Below are 19,188 nucleotides of genomic sequence, written 5' to 3'. Positions count from 1 at the left end.
GCCAAAGTAGCAAATGTTCGCCAAGAAATGCTTCGCATTTATTATACACTGTAAAGGCGTTTAGTAATCACCAGCGGTTGGGCAGACCATCAGAGACGGACTCTCAGCACAGGCGGCGTTCCCCGCGTGAGGCGCTGGAGAGATTAACCCACTAACAAACGCTGGAGAGGATGGCCCTATCCTAATTAGAAAGATGAGAAGCGCAACTACGCGGTTATCATCCGTTTATTGTCTGCATGCATGCATGCATACATACATACATACATACATACATACGTACATACATACATACATACATACCATACATACATACATACATACATACACGCATACATACACACACATACATAATGCATACATACATATAGCATGCATATCATTTGTTTGGCGGTATAATTTATTGATACATTTATTTCGATTCCGTTTCTGTCCCCTCGTTCTTCGCAAACGAATCTCAGTGCTCCCCAAATAATCTTGCTCTCATATTCTACAACCTTCACATATTTAGTATAAATGTGCTTTAGACGTTTCTTTCTCTTTTTCTATTGCCACACGATTGATTGCCTATTCCGTGCAGTGGGTATGCACCACATATTGTAAAGTCATTATTATCAACATCATTACGATTATCACTCGTGGTGTACTACCAACGTTCCATTGTTGGCATCTCCTCCGTACCTGGCCGCACCGCCTAATTTTGGACTAAGCAACCACCCGGCTTCCCACCGCACAAGGTCATCGCTTGTGTTTCGGAACCTCCCCACACACTCCGCTGCCATGGTGATGTGACTCTTCATTATTCACTCATTTGAGGAAACTAACTTCCCTGAGCAGCACAGTTGCTACGAAAGATGCCGTAAAGATGCCTGAAGATTTCGCGTTTCTACAAAACATTCAGAACTCGAGGGAATTCTGAAATGACAGCTCCGGCGACAGTTCTATTATAGATGAAATTACAGATATGCTCTCGCCTACATACTACAGCGATGGTTGACGATACGCCCACCAACGTACAGACAGGCCACCATGTGATATTGAATTATTATAAAAGCAAATATGGTTGCTATAACCAATTACAACGAAAATAATGTAGACTAACTCCCGAGTAGCGCCCTTCTTCAGGATCACGCCAATGCGAAGGAAGTCCACAACGTCCATTGTTACGTTCCATTCGGCGGGATTTCAGGGAAGCTTTCGCCCTATGCATAGGCGTCTACGAGCGACAGCATTCTTGGCGCGCTGTCTTAGCAGAGTTGACTCAATGCAAGAACGCTAGGGCCTGTAGACGCTGATTACTTCCAGTGCTAGTCTCGTGAAATCTCGCTTAAGTGAAATTATAGGCTCTCTTCTGGACATTCCGCCATTTTCTTCAAGGCTGGACGTGGGTACAACGCGTACAAAATGGTGTTGATGGCCCCGGTTTGGTTTCGTGGCATAATGGAAAGTTGACGTTTTGCGCAAGAATATCAAATGGAGGCACTGATAGTGGAGGCACGTTCTCGATAAACAATGCGGTTGTTTCTCTTATTAAAATAAAGATGTCACGCCCAATGATTGCCATATTTATGCTAGCAGTTCTATTTAGATGTGTAATATATGATGTCCTGCAAAATAATTTTATTTAATTTTGGTGAAGGGGAACTACATATACGTAGCACTTGTAGTAACAAAATTGTGAGCTCAGCCAGGTGTGCCTAATCAAACTCAGGTCAATTTATGCTGACGGGCTCTAAGTCATGTTCACCCACTGCTACACTCATGCTGTCTCAGGGCCAAGCGTTCCTCTTTGCACTTACTCCTACATAATGTGGATGAATAAACCTTAGTCCAATTCCGCCAGGGGGTTCTGGTACATGTTCTTGTGTGTGAGTCTAGATAAGTACTACTCGTAGTGAACTTAATGACACCATGTGAATGGAGGTTTTATGAACATTAGACTAGTCAGGCAATGTTAAATGATGGTTTTTAGTATCTCGGACTCTAATGAGCGAGTTTTATATCACACAAGCAATTCCATAGTTTTTATAAGTTAGAGACACGAAATGAGAAGCTGAATCTAGGTGATTCCTAGTGAAACAGGGTCTGTATTTACAAAAAACTCTTACGCTATAATTGTTCGTAAGAAATATTCCAGTGAATTTCTATGCTGCACATACTATTAGCGAAGAGATCTGGTCGGCGGCAGAGAGCACTTACTAACTACAAGCTCTGAATTCGGCCACGCGTGGTGGCCATTCAGTTCGTCAGCTAGAGTAAGGAAATCTAAGAAGGGCTCATCTATCGTTGTTTGAAGCTGTCAGGTGTCAGGTGATCACTCGCGTAGCCAAGCTTGGTGAAGTCTACTTGAGCTATTTAGCTCAGCCTGTCTTCACAAAGAGAGTTGTCAAACTGAAACTGTTCCCAAAAACATATTGTGGTCAACCACTATGTTATACACAATATTAGCGAAAGTGGCCTGCCAAAAGTTTTGTGTAATTGCCCCTCTTTTAGGTATTCCGTACGTTCCGTACACCTATAAGGAGAAGGTCTTTCCGATCGCAGTTTTACAGCACGCTGCATTCGCTCTGTTGCACTTATGCATCCTTTGCGCTGATGCAATTTTGGCTCGAAAAAGGCAGGAAATAAAAATCTACCGCAAATGCTCGCTGCCTCCGCCATCCCCTGCCTCATGCAACCACATACGCGTGCACGAAGCTGCCCACCCATGACGAAATACGTGCCGCTTAGCGAGGTTTAACCAGAATAATATTCTGCCAAGAAAACTATGACTTAGACTCGCCAAAAGTCTACTGAAACGGGTTGACTCAGACTCAGGGTCTTGTTCAGTGAATTTACTGATTATTTTGGCGACTTATGTTGACTGTCTAATATCTGAAATTCGCATGGACTTCTCCGCTGAAATACTATTGTGTTGCTACTAGTGATACAGAGAACCAGGCGTGTAAACACGAACACAAGGAACAAAAGAACACAAACGGGAATTTGTTCCTTCTTCTGATCGTCTTTGAACACCTGCCTTTCCGTGACATAAATCTCTCCAACTCCCTGAACTTTGATTCATTTGAAATTCTTCGTGTGCTTTCAATAACGATGCACGCGTCGAACGAGTACCCTAATTTGGTTTGCAATTTCATAACAACCTGTTTGTATTAAACACTATTAACCCAGGAATCGTGGCGACACTCGCTGGCCAGTCACGGTTTCCTCAAGCACAACCCTAAGGAGGGGCGTGAACACGTTTGGATCATCGTGCTCTTCATATGCTTGTTAATTGTGGTTCTAGGAGCCTCGTGCAGCATATTCCTGATCACATCTATGCTTTCCGAAAAGTCTCCAGACGAAGCAATTCTCACGGTGAGCATCGGCATGCACGGAACGTTAGGCAATATTGTTTAGAACAACTGACAATCAATGTGGCATTTCCTGGGCAGGTATCATGCATTCATTAAACACGGTTCGATTTTTCATTAATGGTTACGCATAAAGGCTATGGCTGCTCAACGTAGACACTGTCAAGTCATCGCGGTTAAGTATCGATACACTTTGGAAAGGAGGGACTGGGGTCACAAGGCAACCCACCCCACGTGCGTCTCAATGAAAGTTTAACAGTTGACTAGCGATAGGTCCACGCCTGAACAGTCGCGGAGTATGTGCCATGAGACGCGAGGTGATGAGAAAAACACTGAGAAATTTAAATAAAATAAAGCTTACACGGCACAACGTGAGGAAGAAAATACAACAGCGAGCACTTTGCTACAAGTGAGAGGTTAGCAAACAATAGAAAATACTCCCGTGACGCGTACAAGAGTGCACAACACGTGGACATTTAGGATTGATACATCAAAATAGAGAAAATGCGCGAGCAAATAAAAAAATACGAGCCGTAAAAGTGCGACAAACACAATACTGTCTCGGTACACAGGCCCATATCGAGTGCTGCGTTGCGTGAGTCCAGTTACGTATGAAATCGCCCCAGTCAGTACCAGTGCCTCATCTGCCCCGACTTCCACTGACGTTGTGCATGTCGCACGCCTAAAAGCGTATTACCCTCCTGTTCCCACTGATATTTAGACGCACCGGGACGGTGCTTCTGCCGCCGTGGATAATGATACATGCATATTGCGTGTTTCTTCTGGACGATGCGCGTGGGCGCCCAGACGAAGAAGACGAACTGCGCTTTGCTCTAGAGCTGTCGGCTCAACTGGCCAGCGCTGCAGCTATCCTGTGTAAATATATTTTGTAAACAGTCTCCAGTACCTAATCCTTCGTTCGCGTACCAATATTAACAAAATATCGCAATAGGAAGACGCGGTCATTAGCATATTTGAGCGCTCACGTGCGATGAAACGTCAAACGGAAAGTCTGTGCGCGGCAAAAACAGTGAGCTTAGCTGCGGCGTGCGCATCGAATATCTGATGCTTCGGGCACCGGTGCGTGAGGCCGCTGAGAAACTCGTCATGCGGCAACCAGGCTCTTCGTTTTGCGTTTCTTTACCATACCTACTTACTTATACCTAGTTGCCCAAGTGGACATCAAATACTTTCATTGAAGAGCTGCACACCCCTACTGACACTTGCACAGTGACCCACGTCGGCATCAAAGAGTTTCAGTCAATACAAACATAGACGAAGTGACCCACACCCTGTGTTTCAAGTCGGCGTCAAAGAGTTTCTTAGAACAGCGGTACCGATCCATTCCTGCGACCACAATGGCGCCTATCGGCGCGAAAGGTTCGTTGAAGAAAGGCATATACAGGGTGTTTCACTTAACTGTGGCCAAACTTGAAATATGTGCAACTGCTACGTAGCTGGACAGATTCAAGGTTATGTTGTTTGCCGTTGCTTGAAGATACTAAGATTATATTTTGCATTGCATTTAATTAGAGAATTAGCTCTAATTAATTAATAAACTACTTCATTATGACAATTAGAGGAAATGTTTAAAAGATCAAATCGTACAGTAATATGAGAAAATCCCGATATAGCTTTGTGTTGGCAATGCGTACTACATAAAAATGTTTTTCCGAGCGTGAAATATGCCTGCGATTAAAGGCAAAGTGCCTCGAGCGGCCAGTTGCGTGGAAATTTTGAGTGTATTGGCGGGTCTCTTTCACGCACGGAAAAAAAAAGACTTTTATGTAGCGCATATTGAGCAACAAAAAGCTGTATCAGTAGTTATTCATGTTGCTCTACAAGTTGCTCTTTGACACCTTTCGTCAAATTATAATAATCCATCTTACTAAGCCTAATTCAGAATAATTATCTAATTCGGCGGAATGAAAGAAAATAATCAGAGTATCTCCAAGCAACGCCAAACAACAGTACCTTGGTTCTGTCTAGCAACGTACCATTTGCATATTTTAAAGTTTGGCCGAAGTTAAGTGAAACATCCTGTATGTACAATTTGCCACATACTCTCGGACCTAAGCTGGTGCCATGGTCTCGGAACTGCATTATCTAAGCACAGCAGCTCTATGCCCTACGTATTCGAACACGATTTGCCAATGACGCGGGTAGGCGGGAAAACCGTTAGGTGTAAGGATACACACACACAAGCATAGATAGACAGCCCCTCAGAGTGTGTGAAGTATCCAAATAACTTCGCCTGTACACCGCCAAAGTAATCAGCCTATATCCATCTGTTTTATTCCCCACCTGTTCCAGATGGAGCAGATATCACTCCGCTGCCAACGTTCCACAGAAGAAATACATCACCGTAACTCACACTGTTTTATTGGGATAGCAATTGCACGGGCACTCCCGGCAATATCTGTAGTCGACGGCGCCGTGACGTTCCCTTTAAATTGCAAGCACGACAAGATCGTCGGCGCGTGCCGTATGCTGTATATTCGAGTGAAAGCTTGCGAGGGCCAGCCGACGACTTAGGCTCCATCTTGTGCGCGCAAGGCAGGAAAGCGTGCCGTCATACGTCCCGCGCTAGACACCGGGGGTATTATTATGGATAACAGAACATCAATGCCGATTGTTAACTTCGGCTCCCGCAAACAAATCCTACCTCAAGGTATTCGACTTGCTGACTTGATCCTTTAGACCAAAATCACGTAGCGACTTTGCCAACCATCGCTTCCTCCGAGCCTAACAGGCCTCTAAAGCCATTCTCTGAATCCGATACAAACATACTGTGAACCATTCTGTGCAACCATTTAGCCGAACAGGCTGACAAACACTTGCTGAACAGGACAACAAACTCTTGCCGTGTTTTGTCGTCCTACTGCAATAATTGATGAAAGCCATGCAAAGGCGAGAGCCTTTTTGTAAGACATCGCAAGCTTCGCGTATGGGACGGACAACCCTTGAGATCGAGACACAATGCGGCGACCTGTATTCAGATTTTTCTTTTCCCTGTCATGTCTATGAACGGAATGCTTCGTAGCACGCGCGCTCCTGAGCTTCTTTTAGTCATTCACTTTCATGCACCACCCCGTTGTTACGATTCACTTTGAGCGGCCATGCACCGAAGACGTGCAAACGCATGGGCAACGGCCTGCCTAACGATCTCGCTCGTCAACATGATCAAACGTGTCCATCACATGGGTCCGAGAAATGTGCGAAACCTGCCGTGCCGCCTAGCTATAAGCTCAACCCCACTGGAGACATTCACCCCGTTGCGACCACCAAGTTTCACTGCTGTCACCTACCCTCACTGCTTCGTCTGGTTTGCCCTGTCCTTCAGTGGGGCAGGAGAGGGGGAGGGTGCCCGGATGGTGGAGGGTATAAGAAAACGATCAAGCAGCCACGTGGAAAACACTTTTGCATTGCCCTAGCGTGCAGGTGCATGTACGCTGAACGTTTCTTGTATGTTTTTTGGAGCAGACCGCTAACCCGTAACCATGTATTAAACTAGTGGTATTTCTTTTTACGTTGCGTCGTCTTCCCTGCCGGACCCTTTCCGATGGTCAACCTGATCCAAGCAGACGTTGTTGAAGGTTCAGCCAACCCCGGCCCGTAACTCCTTGTAGCACATTACACTGCGCGATCAATTTGCTGAACGCCATTTGTATCGTTAGATCTTTTTCTTGCGCCTACACATGTTCAATTTAGTCTATTTATTGTTCGATATTTCATATATTTTCTCTGTTCTATATTCAAGAAAACGCTTTTTGGAAACGCTATAAAAACAGAGATCTCTATGAACTGGTCAAGGGAATGTGCCTTTCAACCTTCTACTTGCGCAAGAGATTTATAGTTGGCTAGAAATAGAACTACATAAATGATATCATGGCGCACCAATATCGCATATCCATATTCCATGAAACAGGCAATACATAGCATCTTGAATATTAAAAACAAAGACCACAGTGCTGATGATGGAAGCGACCAACACTCATTGTGTTCAACTACACATTGCCTCCCTTCAACATATTTCGACCACATGAAGTTTGTGAAGTATAATGTTCCTTTTCCTGGGAGATGTCTAGAGGACAGGTCATTTATTGTTGGTCTACTATTCATCAGTGCATATGAGCTCTGTTGTGTAAAAAAAAGACCGACATGAATAACAAATCAGGCAAGGACTGTTAATTGTACCAATTTCTTCCCTGCCCTGACCACCAGGCGGACACATTGGCCACGTTCCACGTTAAGACAAAAACCACGCCGGACATAAAGCACCTGCAAGAAGAGCATGAACCATGGTCCTCACCTGCTCCAGTGAACACATCACCCGCACGTATTGTACCTGCCCACCGAACGTCACACAGTGAAGTGTGCTCCTCGTTTCTCTGCCGCTACGCGGCGCAGTGGCTGCGGTCCAAGCTAGTCTACAGCGCTAACCCATGCAAAGACTTTTATAGGTACGTCTGCGGCAATTTCAAGGGATACGACGAGTTCAACCACGTAAGTCTCATTGCCTACAGCTGGCTCTTAGGTAAATATACTTCCGTTCCGCTAAAGGGTTTGTTAATATGCTTAAGAAGCGCAAATTTTGATTGTAGCCGATTTTTTTAGCTGTAACGTCTTCGATGAGCAAGGAACGACATTGTGCGTAGAGTAACGCATGCGACAAAATGGAAATATACATAATCGCCTTTAACAATAGCCACGCATAGGACTAGAAACATTGGCGTCAATGATGTTTTACTTTACTTTAGAAATTCCTTGCGCTTATTTGCTGTATCAGAACTCATCAGCCAGGCCCATGAGCAGTACATTGAAGACACACTGCACCGTGGAGTGTTTATTTTTTTTTTCTGAAGGCAGTGGTAGCAGCGCAGCATGTCTTTAACACGCTTTTGAACAGTCTCGACAAAGTAGTGCGAGAAGTAACGTTCTGGAGGGAAGTAGAAAAAAAAAAAAACATGCCAGCACCAAACCGCATATCAGTCAGCCGCAGTTCAATTGAAGAGCCAGCACACACATCACACGTTCCAGAATTCATAATATATCGATTCGTACTTTTTGCTTGATATATCGCTGTAACTTGTGCACAGCTGTCAAGCTTTCGTCACAGCTTAGAGAAGTAACGACAGCGGGACGGGATACGACACAATGAAATTAGTTTTTTTTAACCGTACTTAGCGATATCACCAATAAATTCATTACATTTTCATAACTTCCGGGCCATTTAGGTGTTACAGACAGGAGTGAATTGGCATGATGGCGATAAAATGTATTTATTGAACGATGGTTCGAAGGCCTATTGTGTGGAATAGAAAGGGGAGACGGGGAGGAGTATTTTCAGAGCCCTCCTAGAAGCTGCGCGTCCTTAGCGAAACCCAAGAGCGAGTCCAGAATGGCCCTATCGGAATCCGCTGATCCATTTGCCGGCCTAATCCACTTCTCGTAGGACGACCCTCACACCGCCCTCAGTTGGGGGTCCCGCCGCTTAGGGTAGCACTGGCACTCTCAAAACAAATGAGCTGCGGATGGTCGCGTGGCCACGCCACAGTCCGGGCACCTGTGCGGCTCCTGGGGTGCTTCTTGGTCCTCAGAGGCTGCCGAGGCGACAGGTTTCTGCTGACGGCAGGGAGTCAGGAGAAGGGAAAGGAGGACGTCTCTCCTGCCGTGGCTGGTACTGTCGGCACCGCTTCAGCATGTCTGGTGTGAGGACGAAGCCGGAACGGAGCCTATGCAGCAGCACCTGCCCCGACCTGGGAAGACCCGCAGGAAGTGGGTTTGGGTCTGGCGGGACACTCGCACGGAGTTCCCTCTTGCGTCGGTTGGCTGCTGCTCTCAATAGCTCTGCCTGAGTCATACGGTGGTCCTTTTGTCGTGGTGCTTGTGCTGCTGCTTAGGGTTTCTGGAGGATATCGGGAGACGATGCGGTAGGAAAGAAGGGCCCGCGCCGCCTCATGGGCTCTCTCATTTCCCTCGATGCCCTGGTGACCAGGGATCCAATGAAGTGTTGCAGTGACCCCAAGGGCCTCCGCATGCCCGAAGGCCTGCTTGACTAGGAGTACTTCTGATGAGGCTCTGTGGCGAGACTTGCAAGCATGCAGCGCATATTGGGAGTCAGTGTATATATGGATGTGTTTTGCCTGCGTGCTGCTTGAGACCCGGTCTATTGCCCAGTCTATCGAACGCAGTTCAAGGTCCATTGGGTCGTCGGCATCAACAGCTATGAAGGTAGAATGCGTCGCACAAGAACCTACTACGTGGTAGGCGACTACTCCGTCACTGGTGCGTGGGTCGGAAGCTGCGTCAGTGTAGACTTGTCCTTGGCTTGGTGGTGCGACATAAAAGGTGCTAGTTTATGTAAATAGTTCTTGCACAAGATTAATAATTAAAGCATGCTTGAAGGCAAAGAAGCGCTGTTGGATATGATGGCAGCAGGAACGTGGCTCCCGTCATACCTCGCGCTAAGCACATAGAAGCGAACCACTGCTGGGTCCAGAAATGTGGTACCGAACCTTTCAAGGAAAATCTGCATATGAGGACATATGAGCAGGGAGTGTCTACAGGATACATTGTAGACTCTTGCTGTTGTAAGAAATACGGTATTGAATATAAAAATTGCCAGCGTTCAACGTATTTTTCATGAAAGAGACACTCGCAAGGCGTGAGTATTGTTGCGAACAATGAAGCGCATGGAAAGCTTCTGAACCGATTCGAGTGTTACTGCAAATGAGTCTTTAGAGTCGCAAAAGACGAAGTGTAATTCAAGTTACGAGCGCGCAATAGTTTCTTACCGTAGTTGTAGTAGGATTTTAAGAATGTTGGTACAAGGAAATAATCAGTGTCATACCACTCTTTGAAGGTGGATGACCAGCGAAGCTGTATATGTGTTGATTGATCGTTGCTTCGCCTAAGCGTTCCAAGTTTTCGGGATCGGAGACACATAGACGGTTCGCATATATTTCCGCCTCGTGCTCCTGACGGGCTGCACGCCTACGCTGGCCCGCTCGTCGTCGGTGGTCTCCTTCCGCCGCGCCCATTCCCTTTTATGTTCACGCCGGCGTTCTAGGTAGCCATGCTGTTCTTCTTCAGGCCGCACAACACGCGGCCTGTTCATTTCACAGTCAGAGCAAAACTGAAGAAAAGAACAGACGTAGAGCATGACGTCAGGAGACAGAAGACACTCAGATTGGTAGGCACTAGTCTGAATACGCGAGATGGCATACACGTTTATGGTGCGAACGTAGACATGGCCAACGCTTGTGAAAGTGTAGTATCTGTTCTTATCAGCTCAATATCTGATAATGGTTGTATTTGCACTCAAGATATTAAACTTATTTTTGCAAGTTGGCGCCGTACTTCACGTCTGCTTCACCTCCGGCGCGGGTTGCTCCGGTATTGCACTATTTTCGGGACCAGCCCACGGTTTTTGGTCTGTGGACATCGCTCCGCTGAAAACTAGCCATATACAGCTTCGCTGTAAAAGGACGCGACAAAGATAAGATAGAGTCCGGTTTGCGTTATTAGTAATGATTTGTCCTTGTGTATTAAAGAATAGGTTACTTGAAATATAAACACCAAAACACTTATATCTGTTGCTATGGTGCTTATTGCATCTTAGCGGCAAGCCTAGTCACGTAGGTCGAACGCGGGGCATTCGAGTAGCGCAAGGTACGTGCAAGCGCGAGCTGCAGTGCCGAGAATCGCACTGCATCGATACTGGACCCAACCTTTACGAGCGTTCTCTTTCATACAAGAAAATATATACCGATATGGTAATATTACCTTGTGCGGTAGTGTTCAAGCGTATGCGACAAAACGGAGAACCATTTTCCAGTTGGTAGGGACGGACGCGACTAATGTAGTGAGCATTTGGCCTAGAGTGGGATTAAAATGACTGGTTAATCAGTTTTATACGCTATGGTATGCTGTTGATGTGTGGTGGATCATGTGGCGCTCGGTTAGTAGCGTTTCAGCCACTTGATACACAAATACGTGCCCTCCGTAACTGAGGCGTTCCGAGGTGCCCAATGTGGAGGCACAAAATCGCACGTTGAAGAAAGCAAGGTGAAGCGCTGTAGTGGCAGAAACGGCCGCTGTCACGGCGTAGTGGGTGAGGTGATCAACACTGACGATGACCCATCGGATCGCACAGCTGAGGAACGGGTGGGCCCCAAAGGCCCACCCACAAGTACCTACGTACTTGAGAGGATGCTCTGAAACGTAGAGGTTAAAGTAGAGAGCGCGTTTGCGCCATTGACACTCGGTGCAGGCAACATTGTACTTGCGTACAAAGCTGTACATACCGCGCCACTAAAAGTGCTGGTACAAACTCGCATGTGTCTCTAGCACGCTAACCCGCGATCTCTCAGGATCGGCATAAAAGATATCAGACGGGACGGCTTACTACAAGAAGGCACCTCCGACTATCATACATTTAGTTGTTGCGGTAGAGTGTGCTGTCTCGCATAGCGAACTGGGTGATTTGACGAAGGATCGCGTGAAAAGGCGAGAGGGCAAGGGAAGCGGACAGCTGGTCAAGAATAGTAAAAATCTATCACTAGTTGTCGCTCTGCTCCGAGGGCATAGAATGAAGAATCCGCACCGACATATCGATGCGTCGCGTCGGACGCTAGCGGAAATCCATGAAGAGCACCGGTGCGTGCGGCCGCTGATAAACTCGTCATGCGGCCACCAGGCTCTTCGTTTTGCGTTTCTTTACCATACCTATATAAGCACTCTGGCCGCAAGCCAGAGTGCTTGCGGCAAGATCTGTAGACAACTTGGATGTCGTTCTCTAGCCGCCGAAGTGCCAAAACTGAAGGCTGCCCAAGGGATCCTTTAGGAACCACAACCAGCAGAGCGCGTGATGGTCCATGGTGACGCAGAAAAGACGGCCATAGTGGTAGGGTCGGATCATCGGGATAGCCCGCGCAATAAGCAGGCATTATTTTTTCATTGACAGAATACTTGGTCGTGGCTTTCGTCCCTGTACTTCTTTCCGGAAGTACAGGGACGTGCTTCGTCCGTAGGGCTGTACGGGGGCTGTACTTCCTCAGTAGGGCTAGGCCGTGGAGTTCTGCTGAGGGGCGTCATCAGTCTAGGTAGCCACCTGACTTGTGCGTGCTTCATTGGTGTGGCAGCCTTAGTATGCTGGTGGCTCTCCAAGCTTCTGATGAATGACTGCTGCATGGTCGAGGACAAAAGTTGTACGGAGTTTTAGGTAAGCCGGAAGAGCTGGCGGATCACCCCTTCACGAATGAAGACCTTAATTCCAGGCAGGAGAGGAACTTTTAATTAGATTGCCTCTTCATCAGTCTGCCCATATGGTGTGTTAACAGAGCCTAGTATGGAACTATTAAAGAGCTAATTGTATACTTTGCTCCGATTGGTCTTTTCTGGTATTCTCGCCTATTTAAATTTCTTAACGTTAAACTATCTACAGCAACCAACGATGCTATTGAAGTTACATTAAACATCAAGATAATCAAACACAGTCAGCCAGGGCTCTTGAATTGAATTTCGGCTGACTGATATGTGGTTTGGGGCTGGCATTTTTTTGTTTCTACTTCCCTCCAGAACGTTACTTATCGCACTATTTTGTCGAAACTGTCCAAAAGCGCGTTGAAAACATGCTGCGCTGCTACTACTCCTTGATATGACGCACTCGTCAGCGGAAACCCTACTTGAGACATCAATTTGTCAGCACACCAGATGTTACTTGGTAGCGATGCGATGTAAGCATATAAACGCGCTTAAGCGAAGTGCACGAAAAGGAGTGCGGAAACACATGTACTACGTGTGTGCTGTGCTTCCTTTCACATATGTCTGTCAGGTGCGTTTCGATGCTTGCAATGCTCAACTAAATCATCATACTAACAGTAGTAATACAGGATGTCGTCATTAGCAGATACTTGGTTGGGGCGGCAGCCGAGAAACTATCCATTTTACCACATTATGTCCGACATTAGGATTGAAAGTTTCAAGTTTGATTGCTAACTAAGATGTGCGCATGGCGCGGCAGTGACTAGTTTTATACTTTTCTAGGCATCTCTGTGCAAGAGTCTCATTTGACTTCAAGTATGCTACCCGCCTCAACTATAACCGTCTACTAGGCGCGCGGTTCAGTTTCGCTGCTGCGCATGCACGGCAACTTGTACGCGCTTGCTTCTGCGGCAAATTCATCACTGTATGGGCGATGTCCTGCACCGCAAAACTCTCCCCGCTAAAACGAACTACTGCCGGTGATTTTCCCAACTTAACCCGCTCACCGACGAAATCGCCGCACGTCATGTCTTATGCTCTCCAGAGCGATCCGCTGACGTTGTTAACTTGCGTTCATTGCAGTGAGTATCGTCAGTGGAAGGCTGGGACCATATTGTTTCCCTGCCACGCAATTGATTTTTTCAACGTGACGAAGAGGTGCATTTCACCCAAGCGCATCCTCTTGTTCCTATTCAATGGCTGTTCCAGCTCAAGTGGACTGTTTCGAAGTTTCATGTAACAATAGCCATAGCTAGCACTCGCAATGGGAGCAACATGATTAAAGCTACACGCTTTAAAGCGCTAGGACGCTCGACATCTTAAAGACGTGGATAGTATGCGTAAGAACTATAACACTTTTTGTTCTGTGCTTTCAGCTTTCAAGAGGCATTGAAGTCACCACCATGGCATACATTGGTGATTTAAGGGTACCATATTCGAATCAAAATGCCCAGCAAAAAGCAGCGGGGATGTACCAGGCCTGCCTTGCCTTTGCCAAGTCAGGCAGGACGGAAGTAAGCATCAATCTTATTTCAATGGCAAAGGAGAAAAAATATTTTTGGACGTGAACATAATAGACGCAGCTAGATTCAAAGGTGATTTGACTGGACTGTCACTGCCGGTACTACGTCGTCGAAACGAAACTATATAGCCCAGCAGATTGGATACATCCTAGCACTTACTATTTCGGCTCCAAATTAGCGCAGCAAAAATACTAGCATTGTAAATAAAGTTACATTCTTTCCTGGGTAGCAAGCCGTAAATAGCACGGAGCAGTGGGAGTCACACTAGCCAGCTCTGGCCTGGAGGTGAAACTGGTACATGTGGGTCAAGTTAGGTGGGCGACAGACGTCAGTGGGGCCTTGGACTTCGGACCCCACTCATAACGTATGGTTCCCATTTCGGCCCTTTCACTCTTTACAATAAAATTTTCAATAAATAGAATAATTGCTTGAAAGGATGTGCCACGTACACCGCCTTAGACGTAAGCAGCGCTGGCTGACACAACCAGGGCTAACACAACTAGGGTAAACACAAGCGGCTAAGGAAGTGGACAGCAAGTAACGGCGTGGTAGCGTAAGAATTTGTAAAGATGCACACGCGCAATGCCGAACACCTGCGTTTAGACCCCACATGCGCAAAACTATCTCCTTTCATTTCCCGTCATCTTATTTCAGTTATGCATAACAATAGCTTTCATTGGACCTCTTGTGACCTTATGTTATTGCATACTCTCCACAACAAATATTTCCATATCTTTGGAAGTAGTTATCGAAGGTTCCCATTATAATTATTGCAAAATGTGATATGGTAAAAAATGTTCTGATTCAACACTCATGTCAGTGTTCGTATGAAGCGTATCTTAGTGAAGCGGTTGAATAAATGCTATACAACTAACAACGATGTGCACAATTCAGTTTACTTTTATCATGTGCCACGTGTTATGTGGTGCAATCATTGGGTTGTTTTGCGCGCCAAAGAACGCAACTTCTGTATTTCTTGTATTACAGTGACACAGCCCACTCCAACGGATAAGCCGACAGTTCGCACCGGCAAACAGTTTAAGTCACGAACAATCAATATATTGTACGAGGAATAAGGATTATAAACAGGGATAAAGTGCCTCAGAAAGGTTGGCCAACGTTTCGATAGGAGGACCTATCTTGGTCAAAGGCGGCCTCGTCATCTCGGCGGGTTAGTTTTAAAGGGTTAGTGGAGTGACGTCACGTCGATGTCGGCTGTGGCTGGCTGCAAAGGGAGAGACTGAAAAGAAAATGACCGCTGGCGCTTGACTGTCTAGGCGCGGTTTCTAAGACGAGGGGACAAGAGCGGGAGAGCGAAAGCGGCACAAAAAAAAATGAAAGAAGGAGAGAAGACATAAGAGGGTGTTGGGGGAGCGAGAGGCGAGTGATGCCATGTACACACTAGCGGCAAAACTAAAGCCCCTATATTTATAAAAGTAGCGCCATTCTTAGATCTTGCCGCCACCGCGCTCACCCCGGCGCTTCCTCCTCGCCCTCTCTTAGCCACCTCCTGTCGCCCCAGCCTCCTCCGCTCCCCCATTGGCCAATCCGTGTCACGTGGAAGTTCGCGTCGCGCTTTTCTATATTTTTTTCTTTCCAGCCATCCTGCCATCCTCGGGCCTGTGCGACGAAAGTGCTGTACGCACAAACGGATCAAACGTGTTAGGGACAAGAACTTCGTTGTGGTGGCATGCTGCTGCGCCTTAAGTTGCCGCAACCGACAAGGCGAGGGCAAAAGGCTTTTTTTGTTTGCCATCCGGCGTGCGCAAACGCTTGCTGCACACTTTGATATTTGCGCCGTCTCGCATCGTCGCGTTGCTACTTCCAAAACGGCATTATTAAGACCAGTTACTGACTGACGAAGCAAAATCGCGCCTCAAAAACGTCTCCGCAGGGCGCGATCGAAGTTTTCCTCGGATTTCCTCTGGTAGCGCGTTAGCTGTCGTCTGCCACGGCAGGCCCGACGCAGGCGGCGCCACTGTCGATATCGCACCTCGATCGCGCTGGTCGCGCCGAGTGCGATAGTGGAACGGAGGAGGAGGGAAGTGGATGGCGCTACTTTTATAAATATAGGGGTTTTAGGCAAAACGCGCGCGGCGCGCCGCCGGCGGCAAGACGCGCGCCGCGAAAGCAGCCGCGAAACGGGTTTTTCTTGCTGCGGCATGGATCGCTCCTGGACCGATTTTTTGCGGTTTGCCGCGTGCCGCGGATGAAGGAGACCAATGAGAGCGGCCCGCTTCCGTGACGTGCCGCGGGAAACTGGTGCCATGCGGACCCGACCGACCGCTTGTTTCTAGTTTCGCACTATCATCTGCACGCGTCAGCTCCCGGATAGTTCGAGAAGGGGAGAGGAGTCTAGTATGTCACGTGATTGCCGCAGCGGCGCGCCGCCGGTTGGTGTGGCCGCCCTGCCGCTGCTGCGTTTTGCCGCCGGCGGAGCGCCGCGCGCGTTTTGCCGCTAGTGTGTACGTGGCATGAGCGTTCCGAGGTGTCGTGGGCGGCGTGCGTTTGACCGGCTGACCGGCGCTTCAGGGACCCCAAACGCAGCAAAAGACAGCTTGCGACCGGTGGCAAACAAACCAATATCTCCAGTTTTACGCGTCAAGCAAAAAATGAGAAACAAAAGAAACATTCGTAAAAAAATTTAAAAAAATCTTCAGTTGCTTGGTTACAGCCATGCGCCGCGCAATAAAACCGCCGGTGGGCCACTTCTCCACATCTGCATTTTTGTAACCCCAGGAACGATTTTTATGATCTTCCTCCTAGTTCAGTTTCAGTGAAATTACGTCATCGACCGACATGTCTCAATGCAGGCGCACACGCAGTGCCCGTAATCTCCAAACAATGCATCGCATACTGCGTCGGCAAATGCATATTAGCTATCTTTATGGTGGATCCACACGACTGACTAAATCCGTCTTTTTCACGACGGACGGTGCATCACGTGACTACGCGTCACGGATTCATGCCGTCCGCGCGTCGTCCGCGACTCCTACGGACGTAAAATGCCGAACTATTTTTGGCATCTGGATTATGGCAGTCGAATGCTCCGGTTTTAGCCTACAATGCTCTATAAGTCTGACAACAAGCGCAACTTACAGCCTCTGAGATTTACCTGGGCCGCCGCAGCGTCCTTGAGGCCTTGTTGAGCCAATACAGCCACACCAGAGCACATGACAGACTGAGGAGGCGCTTGCTGGGATGGGGTAGGTGGCACTGGCTGGGATGCGTCTTCAAGCATGGTTGAGCGCAGGGTACGGCATTGAAGCTGCAGGACTTACGTTGTAGGCCGAAGCGCTCTCCACAACTTGCAAAGGCGTTTATTAGGCCTCTTGGGCCGACCATTATTTTAGAGGCCGAGATCTCAGCACGCGCGGCGTTTTCCGACGAAAGCGCAATAGGGATCAACCCACTAGAAAGAGTTGGAGAGCATGTCCAACGATGACGTTCGTGTACTTCGCTACAATATCAAACAAGCCGCTCAATATATGCCGCTATTCTATTAAGAGGATGGTGTGCTTCACAAATGGATACGAGCCAACAAAATGAGTTGATATTTTATAGAAGAGCTAAAAGGCGAGCCCAACAACTTGAACCGCCAGCAGCGGATAGTCAATTCTTTTCTTAGCGGCACAAAGACGGCCTTACATCAACTATGACGCGGTCGCTGAGTGTCACGTGAACAGTCGGAGTGGTTGCAAAAATGTTTGCAAGTATACTACATTGGAATGTGAAATAACAATTGCAGACGAGTGCATTTTGGCATGGTAGATCACAAAGCACAAAATATATTTTTAGCACAACAAATCAATGGCAATGTGCTGATCTTGAAGAAGACTCAAGAATTTAATTGCACTGCATGGACAAGAAGCTACACATTGACGAGTCTTGAGATATTTATAAAAAAATGACACATCTGCGTGTCCTTTCCCGAAGACGAAATGATTATTCTTGTTGTTTACTGCCAGAAGCACCGTCAATCTAAGCTAAGATCACGTCTCGCTTCTATTGTGAAACCGTGTAGAACCAATGCACAGTGGGGGTGGGTGTAATGCTAAATTCCTATTGCAAATCCAGGGACCTCCATAAGCTCTACCAAATGTGCCCCTTCATCCTGCGGAGTATACGCTTGCTGCGTGTATGTTCATCGCACACGAATGTTCAAAGAGACGGAATGTCCAATAGTTACATTAATATTTGTTGGACATTCAGGCTCGTTATACATTCAGATTTGGTTGGACATTTCGTCTAGTTGCACATTCCGTCTCGATTGGGGGAATCTTTATCACAAAGACACATGTCCAATCTGCATAGGGTGCTTTTGCTCGGGCACTTCGACGAAGGTTTTCAACGATCCGCATCCAGTTGATAGCGATCCTCGGTTGTTGTCTGCACCGCCATGCTGAAGGAGCTCAGCCAACTCGATTGGGAATGTTGGACAGTAGTGGAGCAACCACTCTTGATCGCAATCAAAAATAATTATCCAGATCGGGCTTGACCGCGATTGCACTTGTATTGAAGAACGACGGAAAGTTGCACAATTCAAACCGGTACTGCCTGGCTAGCGCAACACGACTCGCGGAGTGAAAATAACACACAGTACGGTCTGTTTTCTATTGACAAACTGGCTACCTAATGATGTGCCTGTTTTAAACAAACGGGCTACCTAATGATGCGCCTGTTTTAAAGCGCTCAAATGCTTACAACTTCCTGCTACAGAGCTTTTATCTACCAAAACGCGTGTGCACATGGCCCTCGCGCTCTGTCAAGGAAACACGAGCAAGCACAATTTGCGTCGGTCGCTCAAGGCACGCCAAAGTAGAGTTGAAAAATGTTATCGTCGTCACTAGGAAACCTTCGTGACGCAGCTAGAGATAAGAGACAGGCGAGGAGATAGACGTTCGCCAAGAGATAGGCGAAGCAACAAGTTTAGTGCGAATAATAAAAATCAAGCAGTCATAAAAACGGCAACCTTTGACATTGAATCACTTGCTTGATTCTGCGAAGGGCGGTTATCTGTGTGTGCCTGCGCTCTTCTTCATGCCATT

The 19,188-nt window shown here is 47.2% G+C and overlaps 1 pseudogene; it reads left to right on the top strand.

Moving 5' to 3' along the window:
- The first annotated feature begins 10,608 nt into the window (after positions 1-10,608).
- LOC119446898 (U2 spliceosomal RNA) lies at positions 10,609-10,782 on the top strand (annotated as a pseudogene).
- The last annotated feature ends 8,406 nt before the right edge of the window (positions 10,783-19,188 follow it).

This window comes from Dermacentor silvarum, chromosome 3 (genome assembly GCF_013339745.2).
Source record: "Dermacentor silvarum isolate Dsil-2018 chromosome 3, BIME_Dsil_1.4, whole genome shotgun sequence".
Taxonomy (NCBI): domain Eukaryota; kingdom Metazoa; phylum Arthropoda; class Arachnida; order Ixodida; family Ixodidae; genus Dermacentor; species Dermacentor silvarum.
The sequence above is the reverse complement of the archived record's forward strand: the minus strand, read 5'-3'. Positions and strand labels throughout refer to the sequence as shown.